Genomic DNA, 8,085 nt, shown 5'->3' with positions numbered 1-8,085 from the left:
TGGACACAGCTGGGAAAATATTTTTTTTCTGTTTTACTCAGAATAATATAGTGACCGTCACAACCAATTTTTTTCTGAACTAAGAGTGGAAAAGAAGGTGCAACAGCATAAGGGGGACAACAAATTTGGACGTGAGTAAGAGTAAGAAAATCTGGGCATGTGTAAAGATGGTAACTTTCCTATTATTTCTTTAAAAGAGTCAATTATAAATCATTATAGTAAGGCCCAGAGTGACAGCTACAGCATGGAATGGGCCAGTGAACACACTGGCTAGTTAGCCAGTTTCACTGTGAGAAACTGTGAAACTGTTTCCACTGTGAGTTTCACTGTGGCTGCAAGCCACAACATTATCACTATTCTTCACTTGGCTTTTTCCTCACAGGTTGTCACATTTGTTTGGACTTATAGCCAGAGCTCCTGGAAACTTCCCCTTTATGGGTTAACTGACTCTTGTCCTGCTCCTTCACTCATGGACAATTCTCTAGAGTCTTGCTATGGCCAGGAAACAATCCAGAGATTTCACTTTACTCCCTCCTCCATCTGACATGTCCATTGGGAGAAATTACCAACATTTCCTGCCCAGGGAGCCCTATGACTGTCCAGAATTAGACCATTTGATGGGAAATCTCAAATTTGTTATTCTGTCCATCAGAGTCTGGGGATCTCCAATTCTATATTTATTTCCAAAACCAGGGACTTCACAGCACCAGTATGTCCCTTGCTGTGTGAGTCTTTAGAAATCCCCTTATTAGCCCAAGTCAAACTGAAGAACACAGAAAATCCTGCTGAATATCCCAGCTTCTTGGTTACCTCATGGGCCTCTCCTGTCACATCTTCTCGTTATCTTAACCCTTACTCTTCCCCATGTCTAACAAATCTGTCACTTTGGCTTTCTCTTTAGAAAGCACTGCATGGTCCTGAAATCAGCCCATCTGTAGTGTGTACAATCTTCTAAACAGGCTGCCATCCCCTCCCCCAACAAACAGCCACAGCTCCTGGATGTTTGTGTGAACTGATGAACCCACAGCAGAGACAGGTTATTGAATCTTTTCTTTGCCAACTCCCTCCAAAAGTTGGCAGCCCAATGCAGTGTAACCTAGAGGCACTACTAAAATTTTTCAGAGTGAAGACCATGAGGAAGGGCTCCAGCCAGATTGATGTTCTTCCCAAGCATCTCCAAAAGTGACAGAGAAATGGCCAGTTGTTCCTAGGCCACCAAGCCCTAGCAAGTGCTGCTCCTACTGCTCCGCAGCACTAAGGGTACAACCTAGCCTTCTCACTGCAAGGGGGAAAGCCCTCCATCCTGCTCCTGACAGGCAAGCAAGAGGCCAGGTCTAGGAATTCAGGATACTCCAACAAAGGGAACACCAACAGTGGAGGCAGGGAAAAGGAAATGTCAGCCAGTTCCCAGGAGCCCGGTGTTGTTTCTCTGTCTGGATCTTTGCCAGATTTAATCATTAGATGGAGGTTTTCAGGGATCAAATCACCAAGACCCTTCCCCCAACTTGCCACATTAAGGATAAAGAATAGAATCACATTTTGGTTTCTTTGCAATGTCATCCATATGGCGAAGGTAGATTTGGCCTTGGGAGGATATGAGGGAAGAGTTCTTTCACTGTGTCATGGTTTAAACCCAAACAGAAATTAGCCACCATGCAGCTGCTCACTCAGCCTCCTCCCCTCTCCTCCTTCACCACTGTAGAATGGGAAGGAGAATCAAACTAAAGCCTGTATGTTGAGATAAGAACAGTTTAATAGTGAAAATGAAGTAAAATAAAATAACAGTAAGTAATAACAATGATAATAAAAAAGAAAGTAATGTATGATGCAATTACTCTCCATCCACGGACTTGGCCAGACCCCCCTTCCCGAAACCAGATGATCCACCCTTCCAGTCAACTGTCCCCAGTTCATATACCGGGCACAATGTTCTGTGTGTGGAACACCCTTTGGTCGGCTCGGGTCACCTGCCCCCGCCGTGCTCCCTCCCACTTTTGTTTAAGTACCGCCTCCCTGGCTGACCACATGACAAGGGAAAAATTGCCTTTGACTTAGGATAACACAACTAATACCAAACCTTTACTGTGTTATCAGCACCATTCTCACACTGAATCAAAAAACAGCCCTGTAACAGCTACCAAGAAGAAATTAACTCTGCCCTAGCTTAACAAGGACACACTGCCTTGTACTACAGAGCATGCGTCACACCAGAAACATCAGCTCCACGAGTCAATCTGGCGTGTACATCTCCAGCTCTTTCCCAGAGGATACAGTGCCTAGTAGAAAAGCAAAGGAGTCATATAAAGAACGAGATACCTTTCTTTCTCAGGCTGAAGCACTGAACCTTATGTTTGTCTGTTGAACCAGGTTATCAAAGGCCATCTCAAAGTAAGTGAAAAACCTCTGCCTAAGCATGGCTACTCTTAAGAGTCTTCCACTTATAGCCTCATCTGCCCTAGACTCACTGATTCCTTCTACCATTCCTACTTTGTGCCTGCATTTGGTAACCAGATGGATTCACTAGCAAAGTAGCACATCTAGACTATCAGCCACAAGAAAAATATAATGTTTTGCATAAATACCAGCAGTGGTGTTCCAAAGTGCATTCAAACACAACATGTGAGGAGATATTGTGATTCAGCAGAAGAGAAATGGTCCCGGTGGTGTTTTACCCTCCTGACCAATATGTGATTCTACAGAGCTTTATTCTTTCTGTGGAAGACTAAGCCAGTCTTAAAGAAATCTTTCTGGTCTTGACCTCCAAAAGGAGATGCCAAATACTGTAACTGTGTGCAATCATCAAGGGAAGCATACATTTCAAGCCAAGATATGGTGGCTTTGTGGTTTTGGCTTCCTTAGACGCTGGCATATTCCTGTTGAGTCTCCTGTACAATTTTCACTTCTTCAAAAGTGTCTTCTTTATCCTGCTACAGATGGTTCAGAGGACTGAGACTGCACATCAGATACAAATCCAGTGAAACATGAGGGGAAAAGAACATTTATTCAATGGTTTCTTTTTTTTTTGGGGGGGGGGGGGTGTTAGTTTTTTTTAGGGTAGATAGCACCTTTTTACAGGACTATCAGCACCTGGAAAACCTGAGTCAGGGAAGGACTGCTGCAGCTACAACTGTGGGTTGCACTGACATGCAACAGGCAGCCTTCAGAGCTGGGCAAGTGTAAAGCGTAACACCCTGCTCTCCTTCCAAAAATGAGATAATTATGGTCTGTAACTCTGGCATGTTCGTAGAGCAGCCTCTGGCTGAAATGCTCCATTCAAAAACACAAACAACATTGCTCTGAAGAAAAGTACTAACAAGATCACTTCCTCTGCTTAAACAAATCTGCAATGAGTGCTGACAGTAGAGAGTTGGAAATGGATGGGCACATCCACATTCCTCCCCAGCTCTCCCCAGGCAGCAAGCATGCATCAGTCACAAATGACAGGTGGAAAGTTAAATCGGGACACAAGTCCATTTCATTGGGACAGAGTCAACAGATCATAACAGACCATTATTGGCTTTGGTCAGAACTGGAAGGTCTCAGCTGGCAGATCTCTCAGCAGATTTTCTAAACAAATTTGAGAACATCTGCATCCTGTTCTTCAGTTTTGGCGAGACCGAATCCAGAACACATGGGGGTAGGATTCTCCCAGGAACAACTTAGGAGCCTATCTGCTTTACGACTAAGTTATGTCTGCACATCCTCCAGGCCTTTCTGAAAAGGAGCTTCAAGCTCTTCTTTTGTGAGTTCAGTGTAACTTTCCACATTGTGAAACCCACATCCTATTTAAGCCGGCATTTTGGCAAGAGGCAAATAGGGAACTGTACCACAGGGCAACTGAGAAGGACAAAACGGCTGCAAGGTTGTTTTCTGCAGGGAGAACCATGCTAGAGGCCATTTCACGTAACAGAAAGGCAGTTCCTCCTTCCTAATTATCTCAAGATCAAATCCAACTCAAAAATCAGCCCAAGAAAAAAAATGCTCAGTTCTACAAATATATGTTCCAATCCTTCAAAATTTTTCCAATTATATATTTTTAATTAGAATGGTAGATTTTGATAGCTAGGTACAGAAGCAACATGCTGTTTTCTTCCCTTTTCTTGATGTCAGAAATAGTCTCTTCTGGCTTGAAGAACTTGCTGGATTCCAGTTTTCTGAGAGAAGCAGAAGATGAAGAAGCATGTATGGTGAGGAAGTATAACTATCTGAGATAGTTATACTATAACTATCTGAGACAGTTGTGGGAGATACAAGGTTTATTTAAAACCTGATGGAATTGGTGGGAAGCTATCACTGCCTGCCTCGGCCTTTGGACTCTCTCTTGGTTCTTCCCAAACTTTGGATTTTCAGTGCTGTCTTAAAAGGAAATTTTTAGTCTGATTCCAATCCTACTGAGCATATTCAACTTTCACTGCCCTAAGTACTAGTGGCAAACTAGTCAGCTGTGCTCAGGATAAGGCTGTGTGCAAGTGCTTTCAAGTGCAGGACAAGCAATCTTAATTACAGCTTTTCATACTGGTACGCTTGTCTGAAGTCCAGGGTGCACACTCATGAATTAATCCTCCTACGACACTTGTCCAAAATGCAAGCCCTAGCAATCTGACTTTTCAAATTAAACAACCAAGGTAGAGAAGTTAATTGACCTAATCAAACCACAGATGCAAGGGAGTGTTACACTCAATATGAAAAGGCTGCTCTTTGCATGGCAATAAACCAAACGTCTCTCAGGCAGGCACCCTAAACACAGTCCCTATTAAACACATGGTTCAATCCCACTGGAGGTAGTCACATACACAGAATTGAACAGACACATCACTACTTTATAAATCCAGCACCTAAAGATCTCAGATTCACATTCACATTTTTAGCTGGTCAAGAACTGTGCTGAATGCATCTATTACATTTGAAGTGGCCACAAAATAGCCAGCCAGCCCAGACACCTCAGGAGTGAAGCCTGTGGAATGAGATGTCAGGGAGGGCCTGAACTTCCCCAGGTTGCCTGGGCTTTTTGGAAATGGATGGAAAAAGAAGAGAATGATATTCCTGAGGCACTCAGGTTTGTCCCTCCATCCCCCTTCTTGAATGGGGAAAACCTTTCAAGCAATGAGCTCAGATTAATAAACTTGATTCACACCTTGGATTTGAGTTTGAGGGGATTTTCTGATTTGGGTGGAAGATTTTTGCCTCTCTTTGCAAGTCAGTGTTTGTAAATGTGTTAGTATCTCCCTTGATACCAAGAAGAGATCACTGTTTTCTGTAGGTAAAATATAAAGGCTCAGATTTTCCAAAGAATTCCTCCAGCAGTTCTTTAGAGACACCTATGAAAAGCAAACAGTTTTGCACTGGATATTAGCAAAAGCCAAGAATACAATGGAAAATCTGTCTATTTCCCATTATGGGAATGTGATTATTGCTAAAGTAACTTACTTAAATAATGGCTTTGATCTGCAAAGAAAACAAATACTGCAGGCTTATGATGACACACAGCTATCAAATCATCTGGTGGCGTGACAGGAATCCTTTTTGCATTTCTTGCATTCTCTGTGCATGTCCTGCAGGGAATGCATGTTTAAAATGGAACATGTACATCACAAAGGTAATCTTTGAATTGAGGCTTTGGACCTCAAGCCATACAGCTGCACTTGATGCAGCCTGATGATTTGCAAGTACCTCACCAAGGGTTTCTTTGGATATGAAACATTCAAATTCATGGAAAAACTCATTGGGCTACATGCACTGAGGTAACCTGGCAAAAAAAAAAAAAAGATTGTCGGAAGTCTTTGATACCCTTTAGGAAGCTCTGTTTGAAATTAATAAGGCCAGAAGATCTCTGGGGTCCAAGGACTACTTTACAAGACTTGGCAGGGGTAGAGCAGAGACTGATATTTTAATCTGGCTAAAGTATGTGCCTGCAGATCCAGTAGAGGAAAGTAGTAAAAGCAAAGCAAGGGATCCAATCTGCCTTAACAGCCACCACAGTCATGGGTTTTCTTATCCATTAGAGCCTGTAGAAGATCTGGCATATTATAGCACACCACACAACTCTACCTACAACTAATGAATCTCAAGTAACCATGATCTTCTCTAAGACAAGACAAATCACCAGTCAAAAACTCCCTTTATGGACTGGAATCATCTTTCAGATATGGCGCTCTGTATTTCAAATGGTATTGCAGTGATACACTGGATAACTATGGAGAAAACTCATATGCTTGGAGTGCATTGGAGGATGAAAGTCATCCTGAAAAGGAACACAGTGGAATGCTTTCAAAGAATAGAGAATGTTGCAGTAAATAAGGTACAGTACAGACCACCTAAAACTATGTACAGACTGTGAGAGAGATCAAAATGTGGAGAATGCTTGCTAGCATTGCTCCTAACCCAAAAAGTTCACTGTTCAATCTAAGTGATATTTTTTAGAAGCCAATGGTAAACTTCTAAAATGTCAATAAATCACACAACAAGGAAGCTAATAAATGTGCTCTGAAAAGAAATACTTGGTACTGAGGTTCTGTGGTTCCCCTCTTGCCATATCCTGATACCCACTGCCTTAGTTTCTCCATCTAGTCCCAAAAGAAGGCAACATCACAGATGGGACCAGCCTCAGTCCTTGTCTATTCAGTCCTGCTCTTCAGCCACAAGGGTGTCTTCATTTCATTTGCCCACAGCCAGCTGAAGCTATACTAAGAGCACTGCTGAACCCTGAACCACAATCCAGCCTGAACAGGGAATTTATATTTATCAAAGATACAAAAACCAGTACTATAAATATTAAAATATAAGCATATTCATATAGTGTGTGTTCACCCAAGGAATCTGCTGGGCTTCTCCTCCATGGTTTTTCAGGTTCAGGCTTTCTCGAGTGCCTGACTTAACCAACACACAGGCAGCAACAATTTGATTAAACAGTTCTTGTTTTAGCTGGGTTTTCTAAGAAAATAAGAGCTTATAGTGTTACGCTACCTGTTATCTGTTTGTTCATCTGTCTGTTTCCCATAGCATCTTTGGAACTGGTTAGCTAATTTCCTACAAATATAGGACAGAGATCTCAGGGACAATAAATTTAATAGAAATCAGCTTTTTTCCATGCTTGTTCCAAGGCAAAGACAGGGAGAAATACATCTCTTTGGCCAGCAGTCAGCATTGGCCAGCGATTCTCCCATCTAGGCATTTTTTTCCCTGCCAGAGGTATCCAGGACACAAGTGGGAGATGGGAAATTCTGGCACAAGTGCAAGAGATATGCCCAAAAGAGTGCATCTGTAGGAAGAGACACTTCACAAAATGTGTACTCTTTGTTACCATTTGCAGAAGTTCCTTGTGATACATGTGCCCTGCCAGCAGGCAAACAAGGCCACAGTTTGGTGATTCAACACCAATAACACAATTGGTCTTTTCAAATCCTGCCAGCTTTAACTAGAGGGTTCCCTCATTCTCTTTGCTAGCAGAGGGAAGCACTCCTGATCACCAAGGGGCAGCTACTTGATGAACACCCAAATTGCTGCCCCATCATCACAGAAAGAGAAAGAATAATGAAAAGATCAGCAGAGCTAAGTTATGGCACAGCATTCACCCTTTTCCACCCTTCCCTGAGTCTGCATCGATCCCAGCAAGAAATTCTTCATGGAATATAGAGGGCAGAGCTGCATTGCAATGATTAATCTTGAAGCATCCTTGACTGTTCTGGTAGTCACTCAATATGTAGAAGGCTCAAGAGAAAAAAGGATGGTTCTTGGCAGTAGCTGCCTCTTATCAAACCACTGTAAAAATCTTTAGTTAAAAATAAAAGTTACATTGTCACAGAAACTGACATTATCTTAGACAAGATATATGGGGAGAACCTGGAAGGTCAAGTAGTTTGAAGATGTCCTAACTTTCTTTAGTCAGGAAAGAAAAGGCTACAAGCCATTAAGTATTACAGGATCTGAGGGCGATTAGCAGGGATGGCAACACATGGGTAAATTACTTAGCATTTGGTCAAGTGTTGACCGAGGTTTTACAAAATGGTAGTTTTGCTCCCAGAATGTCAAATGGTGCCTCAGAGTAGGGGGCAGAGATAGTCTGCTAGGTGCAGACTGAGGGGTATC

The sequence above is a fragment of the Sylvia atricapilla genome, chromosome Z (assembly GCF_009819655.1).
Source record: "Sylvia atricapilla isolate bSylAtr1 chromosome Z, bSylAtr1.pri, whole genome shotgun sequence".
In the NCBI taxonomy this organism is placed as follows: Eukaryota; Metazoa; Chordata; class Aves; order Passeriformes; family Sylviidae; genus Sylvia; species Sylvia atricapilla.
This window is presented reverse-complemented; position numbering follows the sequence as displayed.